Below are 22,970 nucleotides of genomic sequence, written 5' to 3' on the forward strand. Positions count from 1 at the left end.
GGCTCAGAAAACACACACCTGTGTCTCTGTCTCCTCCCGCCCTCAGGAACCTGGGGTCAGCCTCTGCCAGCTCCCTCAGCCCAGCCCACGGCTTGCCAGGAGGTCAGGTCCAAAACACAACTGCAACAGCATTAGTGAAGGCTGAGCAAACAGCCCCGAAATGATGATGAAAAGCTGAACTGGGGGAGTAGGCAGGCTGTCCGGGAAAGACACCAGGATGATAAATCATGGCAACCAGGCCCCGAGTTCTCTCCAGACCAGGAGCTTCACTGCGAGTGGGGACACAAGGGAAACGGCTACTCCTCCTGAGCACATTCTGGAAAAGTGGCACCTTTTCTTTTCACATAATACATTCATGTGACAGTTGTCAAGACCACGATGAAAAGCCATTAGAGGGAAGTGTGAAAGCAGAACCCTGAGGCCTTAGAGAAGGCAGTCAAAGGCTGGCATATTTTTAAAAACGAATTCTTCCCCAGTGACCCCTGGTACAGTCCTGCCCTCAGCTAAGCCTCCAGCACAGCCTGGGTTCTTTGTCCTGGAGGCACTCGAAGCTCTGCAAGGTAGCTGCCCTTGAACGCCCGCTTGGAAGACAGAAGCATGGTGCTGACGGGAGAAGGTTACCCTCCTGTGCTTGGCGGGGGAGTGAGCAAAAGCCGCACAGGAGCACAGCCCTGGGAAAGGGAAGGTTGGCCGGCAACCTCCACGAGGGGCGCCAGGACAGCAGGATGACCTCCAAAGCCATCTCCTTCCTCCTCATTGGCCATCCAGTCCCTGGCCACTGGTTCCCAGGGTGCAGCCACTTGTACCTTCAGAAGAATCAGACCTGTGGCTTTTGAAAAGCATAAGATGCCTCTAGCTGAGTCCAGCCTGCCATTCCTTTCTCCAAAATGTTTTTCCTTTTCCCCTCTTCCCATTCCTGCATCACCTTAGCCCAGGCCATGTCATCCCATTCTTGGATAATTGCAATGGCTACAGTGTGGCCTTCTCAGCACAGTTCTCTCCCCTTCAGGTTCTCCTTGCCATGACCATAAGACTTTCTTCCTTCACGACTTTTTTTAATCACAAAATTCCCATTCCAAGTTTTACATCAGTATCCTGTCATGCAGTATCTGGAGCCCAGACCCCTCTGCCTGGCTTTCCAAATCCTCCATAATCCAGCTCCAGCTTCTACAGCTCGTGGAGAATCTGGACCTTCTGTTCCAGCTAAGCCAGCCTCCTCCCTGTTCCCTGTTCATGCCAGACTCATCCCCACCTCCACTTCTTATTCCTCCTTTCCACAGTGCCTGCCTCACCCTCTCTGCCTAATCAAATTCCCCCCCTCCTTCCAGCCCAGCTGCAGTCCCCTTCACTCCTTGCCTTACAGGACTTCCTAGGCCCCCATGCTCTCTCACTCCTCTGAATTTCAGCTGAAATCAGCAGCTCAAAGAGGCTCTTGATGAGCTTCTGATTGTCTCATTTGTCTGGCTCATCTGCAAGGGATTTGAGAGCAGGGCCACTGCTCGTATCCTTCAGTGACCTCAGGAGAACCAGGACAGAGCATGGTGTTCACACATAAAAGGGGCACAATTCATACTTGTTGGCTCTATAAAGTAGGGTGACCTTGAATTACAGTGAGATCATTCACTCAACAAATGCCTATTGAATACCTACTGTGTGTCACGATCTGTGCTGGAGATCAAAGTGTGAGAAAGATGGGGAACTAATAGGCCAGTGGGAAACATAGTTAAACAAGCAGTTAAAACACAGACTGGCAATGAAGACCCTCTGACGGGGAGAGAATAGCATGCTACAGGGTACAGAACGAGGGCAACTCTTCTCCTAGGCTTGGGAGATCATGGAATGCTTCCCATGGTTGGTGTTTCTTAAAATCAGACCTTGAGTTAGCTGGTTATTGGTACTAGGGAGAATGAAAGCAGAGTATTTTCAAAGAACTGAAAGATTTAATGTAGCTTGATCATTTCTAGGATTGTCACCTTGGCTTTCCTCTATTTACTTAAATGGACTCTATGCCATAAATAGTTATTAAATGATAATATAATTATCTGTCTGTATCTACTGATCTATCGAATCTATCCATCCATCTATATATTCCTAGCCAAGAACACACAAATCCTTTGTACTTGCTAGACATGGAGGAGCACAAGCGTACATATTTTGTAGCATCTCTGTAGCTTTCCATTCTTAGGTGCCTGAGATGTTTGGGATAGTGTTTCTTACAAATGGAAGGTGAGGAGGAAGGGGTATGAGAGAGGGATGGATTGAGCTCTGTCTTACAGAACACTCCAGCCCATTGGTTTCACACAGTTTATCGCTATTCATAGCATTCCATTTTTGTCCAAAATGTGGGAATGATCTGACTGCCAAGCTATTATGGATAAAATGAAGAGACCGCCTATGTACAAATCTGTATTCTCTTTCTATCATCAAGAGCCAAAGGTCTAAGGCCCATCCCAGCTAGATTTTCACATGTTCAGACTAGCAGGGTAGTTCCTTGAATAGAAAGAAAGCAAGATTTACACATCACCCATTTCTCAGAACAGAGTCACAGCCTGGATGTACTGGCATTTTATTATGCTACTTCTGGATTATTTATTTAATATTGTTTCATTAAATTTTCAAAGAACACAGGTGGTTTTTTTACCAATAAAACATGGAATGACAGGGTATGAAAATGGACGGTTAAATTCAACTAATATTTTTGTTCCTGAAAGAAGTATAATGTTTGTGTATTTATGTGGGAAAATAGATACTATTTTGTGACCAAAGATCCTCTCAGTCACATTGAGACCATCCTCTCTGTGGACCTGTGAGTACAGCGCGTGGTGCTGCCTAGCAAACTTGAGCTCTACCCCGATCTGTCCAAGCACCACAGCCTTCCATTGCTGTGCAGAGGGATGGCTGGACCTCAGCATCTTGTGCTAAGTATTCAGGGCACAGACATCAAACTCCTCTTTGTTTTCCGCGGGATGGCAAAAGGCTGGGAAACACACTCAGGGCCCCGCACGTCTATTGACTGGTTTGGAAACAGGAAGGCCCTGGCTGCAATATTCAACTGCATTAAATGCCCGGCATTATCCAGAGCCCTGAACATGGGTTCATTGTCTGGCTGGTCTTTGCCTCTGAAAGCGCTGGAGAAAGGCCGTGCGTAATTAGGGACCGCCTGGTGAAAAGGGCTTCGCTCACACCACATGCCCAGTTTTTGTCCTTAGAGCAGGGTGTCAATCTGAGAAAGGGTGAGCCCCTAGGGAGAGACATTTATAAGCGATTTTGAGGAGGGGTGGCTATCTTGTTACAGTGACTTTGGGGTGTGGAGAAGATTCCTGGTCAGAGTTTAGATTTAGGCCAGGACAGCTGCCAGTGAGAGAACCTAGCAGAACTCTGCTGTTGACAACTGTGCATGGTGATCTGTGGGCTCCTGTGCTGGGGGCGGACTGGGATATGTTTCTCTAATAAATTCTTCCCAGTCGGATGTGAATCGTTTCCAGGTACTTAGATGACTTAATATTTCATTTTAAACCATGCTCTGCACAGGAAACAAGGCTGGCATTACTAGGATTTTTAGTCTTTAGATGTGCCTCATCCATCCAGGTTGGTTTCAAACCCTGAGGTAGCATTACAGAAATATTTCTTATGAACATTACTAAATAACCCACACTGTTCTTTAGAAAAGCAGAATCAGTCTTTTCAATGGCATAAAAAAGCTTTGAAATGAGGAGAATGTGGAGGTTTTCTGCACTCTTCAGCATAAATTCAAACTCTCTGAGTGGAGGGTTTCCCCACCGTATTGGCAGCTTTCGTTTGCTAGACCACAAGCCTTCTTTAACTCCCGGACCCTTTAGCTTGTAATTTTTTAAATAGCCAAATACATTCCCTTTCAGGAGGATCCCAATAATCTGAACAAGCTAACAAGCTTTCTTTCCCTATCCTTTGCTCCTAGCATAAATGTGGTTTCTGAGCTGACTCTGGTACCTACCTCAGCAGCTCTGCTTCCCCTGCCCCCCAGTCTGGCTGTGGAGACGTAAGCTCAGAGCTTTGGCCAGGCTTGGCTGTGCTGAGACCAGCTGTTGTGATTTAACCATGAACAAACTCAGAACCTTAGCCTTTGAAGAGAACCTGAAAGTCGTTTGGTTCAATGACCTTCCCCAAGTTATCTCCTCTCCAGTTGAAATCCTCACTAATTTGCAATATGGTCTCTGTATCAGTTGACATTGCTAACTGCCATAAAGCTCTCCCACCCACCACCCCAGTGATTCTACTTCAGTCATTCCATTTCCTGCATATATCCTTGGTACAGCCCTCTCTAGAATGATCATAGCTAGTTGCTTATATATCACTTTCCTCTGCTGAAGTCTTGAAGGCAGTAGCCCTGTCTTATTCATCTTTGTATCCCCATTGAACAAGAGCTGAAAAGAAATAGGCAATTCTTTCACTTAAGCCCTAATTCATCTCACTCTATCAGTCAACCAAACCAACCTATTTAACTATTTCATAGTTCAATCCACATTTCTCCAACTTGTTTGAAAAAATATCATGAAAAAGCCTGTCAAAAAGCCTTCTAAAACCCAAACATATTCCCCTGATCTTTGGGTTTAATATTTCAGTTTAAAAAGTGGAAATGAACTTGATTTGTGATGATTTCTTTTTACTAAATCCATCTTAGAACCTGGTAATCATGTCTCCCCTGTCTACATTTTAACAAACTGTTTGTTAGATAACCCATTCTAGAAATTTGCCAGTGGCTAATGTGAAGATCACCAGTCTGCAGTTTGCAGAGTCCACCTCTGAAATTTGGGGGTACCAATTTCTCTCCCTCTGACCTGTGGCTATTCATTCCTTGGTAACTTGTTCAAAAACTGTTAAAAAGTTGTTCCTTAATCATATATTTCAATTGTTTTGGTTCCCTGGAAAGTAATTTATCTGGCCTTGGAGACGTGAATGCATTTCAAATGGCCAGCTGCTCTCAATATCTTTGTCCTCAATTGGGGCTTTACCTCATCTTTCTAGGATGTGTCCTGACCAATGAAGGGAGATAAAAATCAATTCACTCCTGCTCATGCGGATAGTATAACTCTGGGAGGTGGAGTGTGGTGAGAGTCTGGAGCATTCCCGCCAGCTATTGGCAGAGGTGGATTTACTGTGACGCTCATGAAGCTTACTCTTCAGAGTCCCTTACTAATTCTGTATTCTTTTTCTTAAAATTGTTCTGTTAAACTGTGTAACCTTCAAAGCACAGACATATGGATCTGCCCTTGAGTTCTGTGTAAGGTCACATATTATGCTTCTACTGGAAGTGTTCTTATGGGTATTGCAAATAACCGGTCTATCAAAGCAAGAATAGAAAATATAGGGGTGTTATATGGGCTAACCAGAAGACTTGAAACACTCAGCACTGATACTATCATTTCACCAAGACTTTAGGAAATTCACTTAACCTTACTGCTGTTCCATTCTCTTACCCACAACATGGGGAAAATAATCCTTCTTTCAGTCTTAGTTGATACTCATTCAATGCTGACCCACTGTAGGTATACCTCACTTTACAATAATATGATAAATAAAAAGAAATATTTGTTGACATTATACATATTAAACAGAAAAATTAACCTGGCATAATGAGCATTTATTCTATAAGGGAATTAATTTAATTAAAGAGTACTGAATTTTAAAAAAGAATATAAGATTTGCAGTAAGGAGAACTGACTTCTGAACACAAGCCAGGAAGCAGTGGAAGGTTGAGTGTGCCCCTGCACCCTCATGAATCTTAGTTCCTGCATCTGGAAAATGGAGATGACAACACTTCCTCACAAAGCTGTTGTGGCAGTGATACCAAATATACTAAAATGCTCTGTAAACTGTAGAAGTGATTTATAGATGTATGGTGTTATTATTGCCTTAAACCATCAAAATTATGATTGATTTAAAAAATCCAACCTACACAAAATTTCCTGAAGTACAGACTGTACGTACTATTGGCAGTCATGTAGGGCAGGAGTTAAAAATTTAGTGAACGACAATGCAAATATCAAATGTTATACAGATAAATATCAGTTTAAAAATCAATAAAATATCCTACCTCAAGAGCACATCTCTCTGATCCAGACCCAACTCTTTCCATTCAGCACAGTAGAAAAGGTAGTGATGCTGGGAGTCATACTGGGAGTTCAGGATCAGTAGACTTGTTATCCGACCTTGTTATGGAATAAACATTCCTTCAGTTCCTTCTTTACTGTGTCCCAAAGTCTGGGATATTTTGTTGATACTTCCCAGCCCAGGAAAATTTCTCTCTAGAGTTCCAAAGTTCTTGCACCTGAGGGTTCTGTCTTCTTTTGTTTACCCATAATATCACAAATTTCCGACTTGAGGATGTCCCTCCATTCAGAGAAACAACCTTGGACAATAGTCACAGGTTGCCCTTGAGATGCTTAAGCTCCTACCTGGCAGGAGGAATTTTACAACTGTTTCCTTTCAAAGGTTGCCAGGAGATTTGAGAAGGCTTCAAGACACTGAGACATTTCCAAGCACCTTGCTTGCAGGACTAATCTGTTGAGTTGGCAGGCTATGGCTTGACTTTGCTTAGCTCAGTTTAACAGCAATTTAAACATAGATTCCACTCCTCACAATCTGTTGTTCTACAAGGAAGGCCTCATTTCACAAAGTTCCACGCAGAGTACAGCTTCTAGGCTCAACAGAGACAGCTGCATTTATTATCGCCAGCTCTGACTTTCATTTCAGCAAGGAATCCTGTTTCAGTTCATTATCTCTCAGAGTTCCGGCTTCATCAGTCTCCATTAGGAAGTACCTTGCCTTTCTGCCAAGAGGCACTGAAGGTGAGTGGTCCAGTTCCCTGCCTCAGGCGCTAGCTGCCAGCAGCACCCGCCCCCCGCTCCCACCGCCCCAGCCAAGCACCCCACCCTCCACCTGTAGGCCAGAAACCCAACTTCCCTCATTAGGGAGAATGTCTTTTCTGAAACTATCTCTGACACGTGAAGTTCGGACAGCATGCTCTCTATGTTCCTCCCTGTTTCCTTTCATCCGTGCCATGGAGGGTTACCTCACAACTCTCCTCTCACCTCAAAACTCTGATCCTGAAAAGGATCTAGACTGGGGGTTCAACCCACCTTTCTCAGCATCTCCCCCTTACTAGCAAAGCCATAGCTTTCAAAGAAGAAAAAAAGGAGAAGGAAATAAAGAAACCAAGGCCAATTTTGGACAGAAAGGGAAGAGTGAGGAAGACAAGGAAAAAAAAAATAAAGATGTGGAGTGAGTCTTCGATTACAGGGGGCACCTGACATTGAATCAGGAACACGGCCAAGGACAGCTGAGGCCCCAGGGCCACGGGGTCACTTATTTTCGTTTAAAAATCAGTAACATGGAACTAAAACATGTTTGTGGACTGGTGGGATTTTCTCCCACCTTCACTCATGGCATTTCTTTCCCTTTGCTGAGTTTAGTAGAACAAATAAAAAACCAGACCCTGTGTAGCATGAAACATCAAAGCTTTGTCCAAAGAGACAGTGCACACAAGCAACAGAAAGGTGATCGCTTTGCAGACTTTCCACTCAGAAGGATTTAAAGCTGCCTCAGCCCGGCTCAGGAGGGACTTCATGCAGCCTCTTACAGGATGGAGTCAGGAACCACCCAATGGAGCTGCCCCCTTTCCCCTCAGATCTCTCTATCACCTTCATACACACCAGCTTCAGCTGTGCCTTCATTCCCAACAGCCAGCACCTGCTTCTCATGTAAAGGCCCACCCTCAGGCCTGCCCACAGACAGCTGGAAGTGATAGGGAATTTCTGTCCTGGGGAGGGAAAGGGGGAGGGGTAGGGCTTAACAACCAATGACTGTTGATTAGGTGGAAAATATTCCAGCGCCTTGCCCATCCCTTCCTGATGAAGACAGCTCTAAAGTATGACCTCCTCTCTCTCCAAGAGCAACTCTGTGGGACTTCGCTTGATATTTTCCTATACCTCCCTTCCTGATCGACCTCCTTGCCAATTTTTCCTGGGAATGCTTCCTAATAAATCTCTTTCACATGATCCTTATCTCAGCAGCAGCCTCTGAGGAGCCCAACTTCAGACATCCCAGGACCAAGCCAAGAGGCTGCAAAAAGGGGAGAGAGAGAAAAACAACTCTGCAACAGTTGGGACCCGGAGATGTGGATGGAGGGAAATGAGAGAGGAGGGCTTGATAGAACGGGCTAGACAGTTTTTAGACCGAAACTAAAGAACAATTTTGTACAATCTTCCAGATCCCACATGTCTTCTAATATGTGTGTGTGTGTACATGTGGTGTATGATTTTCCTTTCCCCTTTCTCTTTCTGTCAAAGAATTGCACTGCATGCCCTTTGGATATTATAGGCATAACTAAAGAGTTGCATGTTATTTTAACCTAAAATATATTTTCTTTATGCTTTCTTTATTTTGGTAACAGCAAAACAGCTCTGACAGGAAATAAAATAAATGAAAATACAGTTTAAAGAAGTGACATTATATGAGCCTCTAGCAAAGTAACTCTAGGGTATGACAGAAAGAGGTGGCGGGAATGGAGCGGCATCTTCTTTCTGGGTTAACAGAGGTACCCATTTGATCCTCTTCCCCCTGAGCTGTGAGGGACAGCCCTGGCTTGGTAGTGGGTTTGAGAATCTTAGCTGAGACTCTTACCCTCCATGTCTCCTTTCTCTGACTGTGATATGAATGATGGTGATGAAAACATCATCCATTATATCATGTTTACAGGATACCAGTGCTCAAATTTATTAATGCATTAACTCTTGCAATGATCCTTTGAGTAGCTATTGCTATCTTCATTTCACAGATGAGGAAACTGAGGCACAAAGAAATAATATAACCAAAATCTGCACTGGTACATAAAAAAGATGCTCAACATCACTAATAATCAGGGAAATGCAAATCAAAACCATAATGAGCAATCACCTCACACCTGTCAGAACGGGTATCATCAAAAAGACAAAAGGTAACAAGTGTTGGCAAGGATGTAGAGAGAAGGGAATTCTTGTGCACTGCTGGTGGGAATGTAAGTTGGGGCAGCCACTATGGAAAACAGTATGGAGATTCCTCAAAAAGTTAAAAATAGAACTACCATATAAATCCAGCAATTCCACTCCTGGGTATTTATCTGAAGAAAATGAAAACATTAACTCAAAAAGATTTATGCAGCCTCATGTTCACTGAAGCATTATTCACAATAGCCAAGATATGGAAACAACCTAAGTGTCCATCAGTGGGTAAATGGGTAAATACAACGTGATTTACTCAGAACAGAATATTATTCAGCCATAAAAAGAATGAAATCTTGCCGTTTGCAACAATGTGGAAGAACTTTGGGGGCATTATGCTAAGTTAAAGAATTCAGGAGAGAAAGATAAATACCATATGATCTTTAAGAAAAAAAGAAGCTCATAGATACAAAGAACAGATTGGTGGTTGCCAGAGACAGAGGCTGGGGGGTGGGCAAAATGGGTAAAATGGGTCAAAAGATAACAACCTACGGTTATAAAATAAATAATTCATGGGGACGTACAGCGTGGAGACCATAGTTAATAATACTGTATTGCATATTTGAAAGTTGCTAAGAGAGTAGATCTTAAAAGTTCTCATCACAAGAGAAACATGTTTGTAACTAAGTATGGTGATGGGTGTGAACTAAACCCATTGTGGTGATCATTTCACAGTATATACCAATGTCAAATCATCTTGTACACCTGAAACTAATATACTGTTATATGTCAATTATTCCTCAATAAAAAAGTAAAATAAAATGAAACAAAAGAAAATCTGCTTTTTCTTACTTTGCACAGTTGTTGTGAGGAACAAATAAAATAATGGGTATGAAAACACTCTGACAATCCTAAGGCATCACACATGGTATACAGTATTAGCATTACTGTTGTAGTTATTATTGACCTGGTTAACAGTTGCCATCAGAGCTACTGACCTATCCGGGTTATAAATAACCTTTCCCTATAGGTCTTACAAAACCAAAAGGCTATATTCCTGACCAGGGTTCAGTGGGGCATTGTTTACCTGTAGAAGGTGTTTACTTGGGGTTTACAAGGCTTTTCCTGTCTGTAGCATGGGCCTCAATTTGCACCTAATGTCTCTCTCTATTCCAGTGTCTAGTTGTATCTGGAAGACTGGCAAAGTGGGCTCACCAGGGAGCTCCTGAGGGGACCCATGAGAGGAACAGTAGAGATATTTCTTGGCCCTGCCCTTAGCCTCTGTTATGGGTTGAATTATGCCCCCTAAAAGATGTTGAAGTCCTAACCCCCAGTACCTGTGAATGTGACCTTATTTGGAAATAGGGTCTTTGTAGAAGGTCAAATTAAGATGAGGTCATTAGGGTGGACCCTAATCCAATATGACTCGTGTCCTTATAAAAGGGAAGACTTAAGACACAGAGACAGACATGTACAGAAGGCAGATGATGTGAAGACACAGGGAGAATGCAATATACAAGCCAGGGATGCTCAAGGCTACCAGAAACTAGGAGAATAGCATGGAACAGATCCTTCCCTTACAGAAGGAACCAACACTACCAACTCTTTGATCCCAGACTTCTAGCCTCCAGAACTGAGACAATAGATTTCTATTGTTTAAGCCACCCAGTTTGTGGTACTTTGTTACTAACACAGCCTCCTTTGTTACTTTGTTATGGTACTTTGTTAGTAATACAGTTAATGTAATAAATTAATTCAGCCTCCCATTGATAATCTGCCTCTGCTCCCTGCCCCTGACAGAGAAAGCAGGATACCCTTGTAACCTCCTGCCCTGGGTCAAAGCTATGTGGAAGAATGCGGGAAAGAGTTCTGAGCCAAGGACCACCAATCCCCAGGCTCACCAGGACCCAGGACCGCTGCAGCCCCGCTCAGAGAGATGACTCAGGACCAGCCCGTGCCCTCTCCAACAAAAGGAAGTTGTAGTGGGTGGTGGGTGCTAAAGTTGGAAGCCCATGGTGACCCTGGCATGTGGCTGCCATTTTGGGTTGTGTACAAGATGAGTAAGCAGAGGAAGCTGGTCAAGAGAAAGTAAAGAGAATGGAGAGAGGTGAAGCTGATGAGAAAGACAGAAAGAGAGACAGACACGCAGAGAGACAGAGAGACAGAGAAAGACTGGCAGGGCCATAGGGCTGTCTTGTTTCTAGCCTTCCCGAAGCCAGATTTTGCTGGGTTCCCTATCGTATATCCTTTAATAAATTCCCCCTTTTTTTCCTCTGGTAACTTGATTGTTCTCTTTCTTGCACCTAAAGTGGCCTGAGTATGACAGCTCCAAACAGAAACATCAATCCCTGGAGAAGAATGATACTTAGAAAAGCAGTGATTTGGACATTTTATTTAATCCAGCTCCCCATGTTCTCCTGGCTTAATCTGAGAAATGGCAGAGTAAGTGAATTAAAAGCTAAAAATAAGTAAGTCATGGTGATGTAATGTACAGCATGGTGATTATAGTCAATAATATTGTACTGTCTATTTGAAGGTTGCTAAGAGACTAAATCTTCAAAGTTCTCACCGCCAGAAAAAAACTATTTTGTAACTTTGTACGGTGACAGATTGTAACTAGACTTATTGTGGTGATTATTTAACAGTGTATACAAATATTGAATCATTAGGTTGTACACCTGAAGCTAATGTTATATGACAATTATACCTTAATAAAAATAATTAAAAAAAAAAACTAAAAAATTGCTTTAGGTAAAAGCCCAAAGATATTAGGCACAAGGTAGAATTGTTTTGGAACCTTGGAACAAAGTATAACCCAAAAAGGGGATGGGGTTGAAGCCTGGAAGGTTCCCGGGGCCTTGTTCTGAAAAGCCTTGCAGACCAGGTGAAGCAGTTTGGCCTTCTCCCAGAGAAGGAGAGTGACCCAAACTGATATGCATTTCAGAAAGATGAAGACAGCAGCAGGGTGAGAATAGAGGAGAGTGGGACAAGATTAGAGGTAGGCAGTATGATTAAGAGGCTGTTGCAGGAATCCAGCCATGAGATGATGGTGGCCTTAGATGAGGACAGGACCCTGGAGTAGGAAAGAGGAAGGGATTGAGTTAAGAGATGTTAAGGCGGAAACCTGAGTGGACTTGGTGAATGTGGAGCTGAGGGGAGGGAGGAATGGATAAGGATATGAGGTCACGCGAGGTGACTGGTGGGCAAAGGTGGGCCCCTGGGGTCGAGGACCGAGGAGCAAGAGCCAGTCCCCGACATTTTAAGACCCGGTCCTCCAGTGTGGCCCCCATCCCTAGGGACCGAAAGCATATGTCATCCCTCCAACAGCAGAAAAGCTCTTTTTCAGGCTGCTGCCTGCCTGGAGCCTCTCACTGGTGCTCTGTGTTTACACATTCAGGAGAACTGAATCTCCCATAATCGTATATGTGACAAAGGCCTCGCTATAAGCAACATTAATGAAGACAAATGAATGAGCCAAATGCTGCAGCTTGCACAGCAGCTCCCAGGGCCCTGCCTCGCAGGGAGGCTGCTTTGTGGGGGAAGCTCATTTCTGGCTGGGTTGCCGCTCTTGCCTTGCCTGACGGAGATGTATGAGAACCCTCCCACCATGCGGTGACTCAGCCACTGCCTGGCCAGTGGGGGCAGGCCTTGCAGGGGGGTTTTAAGGGAATTCAAGAAGATTCTTCGAATGTGTTTACACATTTTTGTGAAAGCTATCTTAGAGGAGATAGGCAAGTAGAGATTAGTTGGACACAGTGGTCTGATCGTGTTAAATAAACAAGCTCCCTGCATCCTCGTGGTTGCTGATTGGGAAAACAGCTATTAGAATTTAATTCCAGCCAGTGAGTGACCACACCCCGGAAGGCATCTTGCGGAATGCCATGAATCAGTCCTGCATCCAGGATGGGGTTGGCTCTTAGCTGAATTCTCTTCTCCCCTTTAAGGCCACTTCCATCTGCTTATCCATTTCTCTTTGTGACAGAACAGAAAATATTCAACTTTGGGACTTCTACTGCAACCTCTCCTGGGGGGAATCACAGCCAGAAGAAAAGAAGGTATTTATAAATCAAGCAGCATGCCACTGGGGCTGGTGAAGCAGCCGTGGCTCTGTTCTGGCCCCGGAAGGCAGGGGTGGACAGCAAGCAGGCCCCACCCAGACAGGCTAGGTGTTGATGCTTAGAAGCAGCTCAGACAACCTCTAGAGGAAAGATGGTGGTCCAAGGTGCATGTGGTGAGAGGACACGATAAACTGCCCCATTAACAGGCAGAAGTGCTTGTTGCAAAAGCACCCAGACCTGGCAGCAGGGAGAGTCTCACCACTGTTTCGGCCTCTGCTCTGTGTAATTCAGGAGATTGCATGGAGGACAATGTCTCTCTCCCAAGGGATGTCTCCAACAGGACATTATAAAAAGGTGCCCCTCAACAGAGTCGAAATGAAACATTCTCAGGATTTCCCATCACGAATTAAACCAGCCAATGTTACTAGATCAATATGAAGGGATTTGAAACTAATTAATCAGTGCAGAGATCAGATCAGCAAGTGACAGTGAGACAATGGGATGAAAACTTGGTAAGTCAGTGCAAGGCCTGCCTGAATTCAGACAGTGAAATAACACTGGGGCTCATCCCCTGTGAAAGAAATTCCAGTTGCTCAGTGAAAAGAAGTTAAGTTGGGTGACAGATCCACTGTCCCCAGCAATCTTCTTCAGGGAATATCCTCTTAATGACACTAGGATTGATTTTCCATTGCTGGAAGGAAGAGAAGGAAGTAGAAGTGATCAGAGAACATAAATAACTTTTAATAAAGCCTGGCAGGCTGGATGTGTATGGGAGAAATGAACAACAAAAATAACGCACAAGTTTCCAGCATCAGCAGGGTGAGTATATGTCAATAAAATTGGGATGGGACACACTCTGGAGCATCTTTACCACTTTGCTTAACCAGCAGCCACAACCTTGAGGTGCAGGCATGTAGTGAGGCCCATCTCTCAGGCTCCAGTTTCCTCCTCTCCTAGAACAAAGGGTTGGGCCAGATGAACTCCAAGGCCCCTTCTGGCTTAAATGTGCTACTATTTGTTACTGTTCCAGAGCCACTCTGAGAGGGGCCCAAGTCAGCGTTGATCGAGAATTGGCCATAATTGAGTCATGGGAAGACACAGAGTCTTGTCTGGCTTTATTAAAATTTATTTATGTTCTCTGATCACTTTTACTTCCATCTCTTCCTTCCAGCCATGGAAAACCAATCTGAGTGTCATTGGCCATAACTTTGTTGTGGGAAGACTCCTAATTCAGGGCTAGATCTGGCCTCTACCCACTCCCGTCACTCCATTTGTCAGAATCCTCTCAGAACTCAATCAAACTGTATCACATTATTTTATACTTGCCTAACACCATGCAGGCCACACGGTGGCTCAAAACGTACACATCCGTCATGTCTCCTGGAGTGGTGAAAAGTGCTCAGCCTTTGGAGCCAGAAAGAACTGTTTTCAAATCCCCACTACACCACTAGCTGATTGTGTGATTCTAGACTAGTCACTTCCATACAATGGAATATTAGGCAGCCATGAAGAATGAGCTGGCTCTATAGGAACTCACAGGGAAACATGCCCACAATATATTATTTTAAAAGTACATAGCAGGGCTTCCCTGGTGGCGCAGTGGTTGAGAGTCTGCCTGCCGATGCAGGGGACACGGGTTCGTGCCCCGGTCTGGGAGGATCCCACATGCTGCGGAGCGGCTGGGCCCATGAGCCATGGCCGCTGAGCCTGCGCGTCTGGAGCCTGTGCTCCGCAGCGGGAGAGGCCACAACCGTGAGAGGCCCGCATAACGCAAAAAATTTAAAAAAATAAAAGTACATAGCAGACAAGAGCCAGAAGATGAAAGCAACCCAAGTGTTCAATAATGGATGAATGGACAAACAAAAAGTAGTATATACATGCAATGGGATATTATTCAGCCTTAAAAAGGAAGGAAATTCTGACACATTCTATAGTATAACATAGATAAACATTGAAGACATTATGCTAAATGAGATAAGCCAGTCACAAAAGGACAAATAATGTATGATTCCATCTATATGAGGTACCTAGAGTGGCCAAAGTGGTAAAAATAGGAAGAAGAGTGGTTACCTCTAGTAACCACTAGAGGTTGGAGGAGGGGGAATGGGGAGTTAGTTACAATTTAAAAAGTAAATGGCAGAACAGTAAGTATACTATGCTCCAATTTTGGTTAAAATCTTTTTAATCTCTATATGTTTTCTTTGTACAGAGGAAAGTCTGGAAGGCTACCCACCACATTGGTAACAAGGATTCCTTTGGGGAGTCGGATTGGGAAGGGGTGGTAATGGATAACATGATTTACAAGTTACCTGTGTCTCAAGGCATGAAAGTTTGTGTTCAATTTTGACGGGGCAGTGTCAGTAAATTCTGACTCTCAAAACCCCTCTGTTTCAAAAGGAAAAGGTATTCATCATTACTTTTGTCATTCCCTCCTGGGCTGCTGTCTATGGCTTTCTATTTTTTACCAAACACAGTCCAAACTCCTTAGCCTGGCACGTAAGTCCTGTACAAATGGGCTGCAACCAGCCTCTTACAAACCCCTTTTAGCTGTCTCCATGCACCAGTGTCACAACCATTCAGTACTCCCTGAGCACAGTCCTTCACCTCTGGGGCTTTTGATCAAGCCATTCTCTCCATAAACTGTCCTTCCCCTCAATCTCTGCCAGTAGACTTCTCATCCATTCTTCAAGGGCACAGTCTCTAAATCCCTTGGGTGGAAGTGATTCCTCCTTCCTCTCTCAAGGCAATCATCACACCTAGCTCATCTTCGACTCATCTGTACATCTTCTCTCCCCTTATGGACCCTCTGCCCCTGGTGAGAAAGGACCAGGCCTTGTGCAGCTTGGTAATTCTTGGGGCACCTACTATGGTGTAATAATAACTCAAGAGCAACAGTGGTGATGGTGATGAGAGCTCCACACAGTGCACCTCGCTCACTTCACCTCGTCCCAGCTGCCGCCGTTCACTGAGTGCCTGTGAGCCAGGATCTGAGCTCACAAATGACATATGTCACCTCACTTTATCCTCACAAGATTTCTCAGGTATAGGTGTTATTATCCCCAATTTGCAAATGAAGAAACTATGGTTTAGAGATTAAAAAACTTCCTAAGATCATACTGCAAAAGTGGGGATTCGAACTCAGGCCTGCCTGACTCCAAAACATGCGATCCCAATAACTATAGTCTACTGGCTTCCTGGTATACTGGCACATGCAGTAGGCACTCAGTACTTGCATGGTTAATGACTGCAACTGGACAGAGGGTGGCATGCCACGGGGAGAGCATGATGGCTGTCGACCCAGTGCTGTAAAAACCTACAGTGCTCTGGGCTCCCTGGCCAGTGAAAGCACTGGAACTGTCAGCTCACGCCTGCTTGCAGCATTCAAATGAACACTCATGGCTGTTCAGGCCAACCACAGCTCTCCCTTCGCTCTCTTCCTCAGTCTAATTCAGACACCCATTTCTCCCTAACCAAACCCTCAGCTTCTCCCACCAACATCCAGGGGCTCTGCTCGTATCTGTTGATGCTTAAGTCTGGAAAGGGGGAGAGGTGGCTGTGAAAGCCTCTTGGAGTCTGACCTCAGACACACAGACATGAAGAAACAAGCCCCGCAGACATGATCTGGCCCTCTTCACCTCTCACGCTCTCCAGAAGCACTGATGGTGAACACAGGAAGATTCTCAGATGTGGAGAACAGATTCCAGGGGCTCTAGGAGGGGCGGGAAGGAGGGGTCCGCCTGCTGACCTCCATGCATCAGCCCTTCTTCAGAAGCTGATGGCCCCAGTACTTGGTGTATCCAGACCTACACTGTCCACATGTGGCCACTGAAAGGAGGCTAGTTTGAACTGAGATGTGCTCCTGTAAAACACATACCTGGTTCCAAGACTTGGTGTGAAAAATGAATGTAAAATATCTAATAATTATGTTGATGGCATGTCAAAATGATAAGATTTTGGATAATTAGGTTAAATACATACATAGTTAAAATACATAACTAATTTTTTAATGTGGGTAGAAAATATGAAAGTATGTATGTGACTCACATTTGTGGCTTGCATGATATTCTCACTGGACAGAGCTGATCCAGACCTCCAGACTCTCTGTTGCAGGTCCATGCTTCATCCAACCGAGACTCTGGCTTTATGGACTCAGCTCAACCCCACATGGGTTTCTGCGCAGCAGCAGCTATGGTGCTTAGGGTTTCCCGCCTCTGAAGCCAACAGCAGAGTTTGAGAATAAGAAAGAGCTTGATCTTTGTGCATTCACTCACATTTCCCTCCCAGCCCATCTCCCTAGCTTGCTTTCTTTTAGGATAGTGGTTCTCAAAATGCGGTCCTTGAACTAGCAGCATCACTTCACCGGGGAACTTGTTACAAATGCAAATTATCAGGCATAATCCAGAAACTGATTCAGAAACTGTGGGGATGGGGTCTAGCAACCTGATTTTTAACAAACCCCCCCTCCACGTTATTCTGATGCATGCTAATACTTGCAAGTCTTAGGGTAGTGTTTCTGAAACTTGGCAACATATTAAAATCACCTGGGGAGGATTTAAAATTTCCAATGCCCAGATCACATCCAATATCAAGTAAATCAGAATCTCTAGGGGTGGGACTCAGGCATCAGTTTTTTGAATTCCCCCAGCCTTGATTCCAATGTGCAGCCATGGTTGAACCCCATTGTCTAAGAGTAAGGGATTCAAGATTACCAGCCATTCCCCCAGAGCTTGTAAGCAGGTGAGTGAGGCGGCCTTACTGTACAGAAGAAAACAGTGTTTAAAATGGAGTGAGAAAGGGGCTGAACTGTACATACCTAAACCTTGAAGGCCTCTTCCATTATAGGTCAGCTGCTGTAACGAAACAGGGAGATGCACCTTAGATTTTCTGAGGTTAAAATGACAATGTGGAAAGGGAACAGCTTTTCCCACAGTCCACGAAGAGGAGAGTGGATGATGGTCAAGAGAGGCCTGGGATGCTTTCATCCTCTGAGGCTCCAGGCATGTGAAAACAAAGACATGTCCAAATAGGGTTTCAACAATTGTGATATATTTTAGAAATTTACATTTAATAAATGAAGGCTTGTGACACGTATAAAATTTGAAGCACACACACAAGGCAGTGTGATCATCCTATTCACAATACAATAGCAGAATTTATTTTTAAAATTCATGGGCATGTGGGCTTCCTTGGTGGCGCAGTGGTTGAGAGTCCGCCTGCCCATGCAGGGGACGCGGGTTCGTGCCCCAGTCCGGGAAGATCCCACATGCCGTGAAGCAGCTGGGCCCGTAAGCCATGGCCGCTGAGCCTGCGCGTCTGGAGCCTGTGCTCCTCAACGGGAGAGGCCCGCGTACCGCAAAAAAAAAAAAAAAAAAATTCATGGGCATGGTACCAAAGTCTGGCAGAAGTTTAAAGCCGATGATCATTTCCTTCTTTTAGTCCTATTAGCATATCTTTGAAGATAAAATTTTTTAAATCCAAATTTGAAGCCTTTGGTGAGTGTGAGATCCCTGGATGAAAGGCCTTCCTTTGCCATGTGCCCCTGGAATAGGTCCAAGAGGACCCGTGGAAAGGGGTCCTAAGTGTGTCTGGGGGCAACTGAGCCATGGGGGTTGGCCAGCATCTGGGATCCCGGTAGCTGCGTGCTGGGGTGGGTCGGGGGACACAGGAGAGAAGTTGGGGCTCTGAGGGTGTGCCCAAGCAATGCCAGTCTGTGCCCGTCCCCCTGCCCCACATGATTGGTGCCCACGTCTGCAGCTCACCACCCTGTTGGCCTCTGGTGCCATCCATCCACAGGCTGCTGGCCCCAGGAAGTGGAGCAATGACAGTCACAAGACACCTTCCTTTCACCGCAAGGTCATTCCTCTGGTTTGATACATAGTTGTTGGGGGAAGGTAGGAATTGGAGAAACACTTCCCTGTGCAGTATCTGCAGTATTGTGGGTTTACAAAAGCACAAATTCTTCTGTCCCAGAGGCTAGACTGGGCTCAGGGCTCAGGACTCCGTGTGATATTATGCTTTAGGAAGAAGAGAAAGCAATGCCAGACTGAACAACTAACTACTGCCTAGGCAGCAGACACATCAGTGAGGAGCACTGTTGACCCCCGCAGCATATGCTTTTCTCCTCTGGGAGGTGAACTCAGAGACACGCTGACTAACGGCCCCACCAGCTGCAAGCCTCTGAGGTCTCTTAGGAGGCCCCCGGCAAGCCTGTGGCATCCAAGCAGTACAGGCAGCCTGGGTACCATAAGGCAGGGTGGGGGTGGGGCATGAGCCCCAGAGGAAAGAGCAGCCCTTGTTCTCGTGGGCTCTGTCTGAATCAGTGGCAGCCACAGTCTTCCTGCTTCCTGGAGATTTGGCCCCAGGCCTCATGCCATTCTCTATCCAGAGGACCAAGGCTTCCAGGGAAGAAAGGCACACCCAAGGCAGAGGTGGGTGCGGCTGGGGTTTAAAGTCCGGGGCCAGCCCTTAAACTTCATGGTATCCTCAGCCAAGGCAGGGTCAGTCTGATTCCTCCATTTCATTTGTCTCATCACCCTCCCTCTGCGTCAGTAGGTTCCTGAGTTTCTCCAACCTATGGAAAATCTGAGGAGGAGGGGAGAGGAAAGGAGAGAGGGGGAGAGAAGGAGGGAGGGGGAGAGAAGGGGAGAGAATGAACACATGGGCTACCCACAGCCCCATGGCACCAGGGTGGTAAACATTTGGAGAGAAGCCAACCGTCTGGCACCTCGAATCTTCCACATCTCCCCAGCCAGCTCCTCTGGGCTCTTTGTGCCCCATTTCACCCAGGCTTTAAATTATCAAGACCTGGGTCTGGGTTATTTTGTCCAAAACGTTCCTCTGGACATCTAGATTGCAATGCAAGATGTACATTCTTGGAATCAGATTTCTGAGGCCTAAATTCAGGACAGTGTGGTCTTAGCAGTCTGGCTGCATCCTATTTCCATCAGCCCATCCGATGAATACACAGTGAAGTGCTCATCACCTTCCACCCAGCTCAGGAGATGGTAATCATTCAGGTAAACCTGAACAACCCAGACAGGGCTCAGCTAGTCCTGGCTATTTAGGGAGAGTAAGGAGGACACAGAGGGTCTCACATGACTTGTGGAATCAATTCCAAGGCTGTCAAATTGCTCCTTCATATGCTGTGAAACTATTGGTTCCAAACCCACCCCTCAATTCTGTAAGACAGAAGACCATTTCGGAAAGACAACCCAAGCCAAATCCCAGAAAGCCTTGTAACAAGCGCTATAATGATCATAGTAGCAGTCATAATGATGGTTAACAAGCATCACTTACTTTGTGCCGGGTACAGTTCTAATGCTTCACGTGGATTTACTAGGAATATGATCTGTGGGGCAAGGCGAGGACCGTCCTGATTCAGGTGGCCTCAGGCAGCTCCCTGCAACTCCCTGCAAGGCAGCTTCCTTGCCCGCTGCTAAGCCTCTGACAAAGACTCGTCTTGACTCTCCAACTTCAACATTCTTGCTCAAGTCTTAGCCAGCCTAGGACCTGGGTCTATGTCTTCTTATCAAAAGGGAAGAGTAGCAAGCCCCTGACAGCTTCATTGAATGGGGTGACCTTTAGGAGAAAACCCCAGAAGGAGGGACTGTGCATCCCCAGGAGGCAAGCACTGTTTGCTCATTGCTTTTGTTCCTCTAGGGAGCTGTGAGGTGGGGAGGGGGTTGTCTAATTTGGTGAAAATACGATATGTAAAAAGCCTAAATTAATTCATAAAGTTATTATTGTCTTTCTAAAGCAGCCTACCCTGGGGTACCTTTCTGTAACTCCCTAAGTATATCTAAAATATGATTTTAAAGTTAGATTTACCAAAACCTCATCAAGCACACATGCACCGCATGGCACACACCTGTGTAAGTGCTCCTAAAATGCTAGTTTGCATGAACCTTATTTTTCTAGCATGTGTCCTGTGTAGGGAAGGGGAGGAGGGGAGTAAAAACAACGTCATGTAGTTGCTGCCTGTGTACTGGCTGCACAGTGGAGCACAGGGTGCCTGGGAGCTTTAGCAGCATCATTACATGTCCTCACAACATATGCACAGGGGAGGTACGATCATCCCAATTTACAGATGAGGAAACTGAGGCTTGGGGGTCAAATGATGTCTTCATTATTGCATAGCCATCAATAGCAGAGCTTGGTTGGAACCAGGCTTGTCTGACTCCAATGACCAGAGCCACAGATAAGATGCAAACAAAACAAAATCCAGAAATTCTCCCAAGTTATGCCCTGATGCTCCCTAATTACAGATGTGACTGTAGAATCCTGTCATTTCCTTTCTTTTTCGCCTTCCTTGCTTTCTCAATCCAGTCAGAATGAATTTTAGATGTGTCCCAATTGGGGTGTGCCTTTGGCTGCAAAGAGCCACTCAGACACTGGAGCAAGTCCAGCCAGTAGGTCTGTGAATAAACGTCCCCTTCCAGAAACATTCTCTACAAGCACAGCTTGACTAGAAGGACTTAGATGCTGGAGGTGGTCTAAAAAGGCCATCACCGAAAGCTGCCAGGTCCGAATAAGAGATGCCCTAGCTGCAGAACCGGTGACACCACTGGCTCTCATACCATGTCTGAGAGGAGCACAACAGGAGGTTCTCCAGGAAGCTTCTTGAAGTTCAGAGGAGTTGACCTCTGTGCAGTTTCAGCAGCCTGACGAGCCAAGGCCAATTCCAGGCCTGGCATGTCTAACTAATGCAGCACTCAAGCCCAAGACGCTCAAATTGTTACCTCATGTTAAAAAGAGCCCGAAGCTGCAAGCAATTAGCACTGCATCTGTGAGACTAGGGAAAGACAACCAAGAGAACGGGGCTTAAAATGACTATTTTGGTCCATATGGAAAATCGATATGTTGCGTGCATGATAAAATCCTTTTGGATATGTTTTTAAACCTTACATTTTTAAAATTCAGGTTTTAAATGTTATTCTGGGAAAAGCAGCATGAGTTCTATAGCATCAGGAGATCTGTAAGTAAACTGAAAAGCTGTTGGAACCTTCAGTATAGGAATTAATGTAATAAATGAACCTGGGCATTAGTGCAAATGAAACAAACTGCATAAATTATAACTTTAATCAGTCATGGAATTTCAATACTCAAAGGGACCTTGAAATTATCTGTTCCAAGAACAAGAATTGGGGAAAACAAATGGTCAGGTGGAGAAAATCTCCTGGCTAGAGAAATGTGCAAAGAAACAGAGAGTCAGGAGGCAGCAAGCACAGTGGTTTGAAAGTTCAGGGCTTTGTAGGAATGCAAGAATTCTTCAATATATGCAAATCAACAAGTGTGACAAACCATATTAACAAATTGAAGGAGAAAAACCATATGATCATCTCAATAGATGCAGAAAAAGCTTTCAACAAAATTCAACACACATTTATGATAAAAATCCTCCAGAAAGTAGGCACAGAGGGAACTTACCTCAACATAATAAAGGCCATATATGACAAACCCACAGCAAACATCATCCTCAATCGTGAAAAACTGAAACCATTTCCACTAAGATCAGGAACAAGACAAGACTGTCCACTCTCACCACTATTATTCAACATAGTTTTGGAAGTTTTAGCCACAGCAATCAGAGAAGAAAAAGAAATAAAAGGAATCCAAATTGGAAAAGAAGAAGTAAAGCTGTCACTGTTTGCAGATGACATGATACTATACATAGGGAATCCCAAAGATGCTACCAGAAAACTACTAGAGCTAATCAATGAATTTGGTAAAGTAGCAGGATACAAAATTAATGCACAGAAATTTCTTGCATTCCTATACACTAATGATGAAAAATCTGAAATAGAAATTAAGGAAACACTCCCATTTACCACTGGAAAAAAAAGAATAAAATACCTAGGAATAAACCTATCTAAGGAGACAAAAGACCTGTATGCAGAAAACTATAAGACACTGATGAAAGAAATTAAAGATGATGCAAACAGATGGAGAGATATTC

At 44.8% G+C, this 22,970-nt stretch overlaps 1 protein-coding gene across 3 annotated transcripts in view; it reads right to left on the reverse strand.

Annotated features, from left to right (window-relative positions):
• The window catches only part of NUBPL (NUBP iron-sulfur cluster assembly factor, mitochondrial), a 530,407-nt gene that overhangs the window by 86,655 nt on the left and 420,782 nt on the right, over positions 1-22,970 (reverse strand). For 2 of the 3 annotated variants that reach the window (XR_010839583.1, XR_010839582.1), the window contains exons 16-17: positions 17,829-17,865; positions 17,060-17,226 (exon numbers count right to left, since the gene is read on the reverse strand). The gene's annotated coding sequence lies outside the window, so the exon portion shown is untranslated. Of the gene's footprint in view, positions 1-17,059; positions 17,227-17,828; positions 17,866-18,774; positions 19,598-22,970 lie in introns of all 3 variants that reach the window. The other variant, XR_010839581.1, reaches the window with a different exon arrangement.

Source organism: Kogia breviceps, chromosome 3 (genome assembly GCF_026419965.1).
Source record: "Kogia breviceps isolate mKogBre1 chromosome 3, mKogBre1 haplotype 1, whole genome shotgun sequence".
Lineage (NCBI taxonomy): Eukaryota > Metazoa > Chordata > Mammalia > Artiodactyla > Physeteridae > Kogia > Kogia breviceps.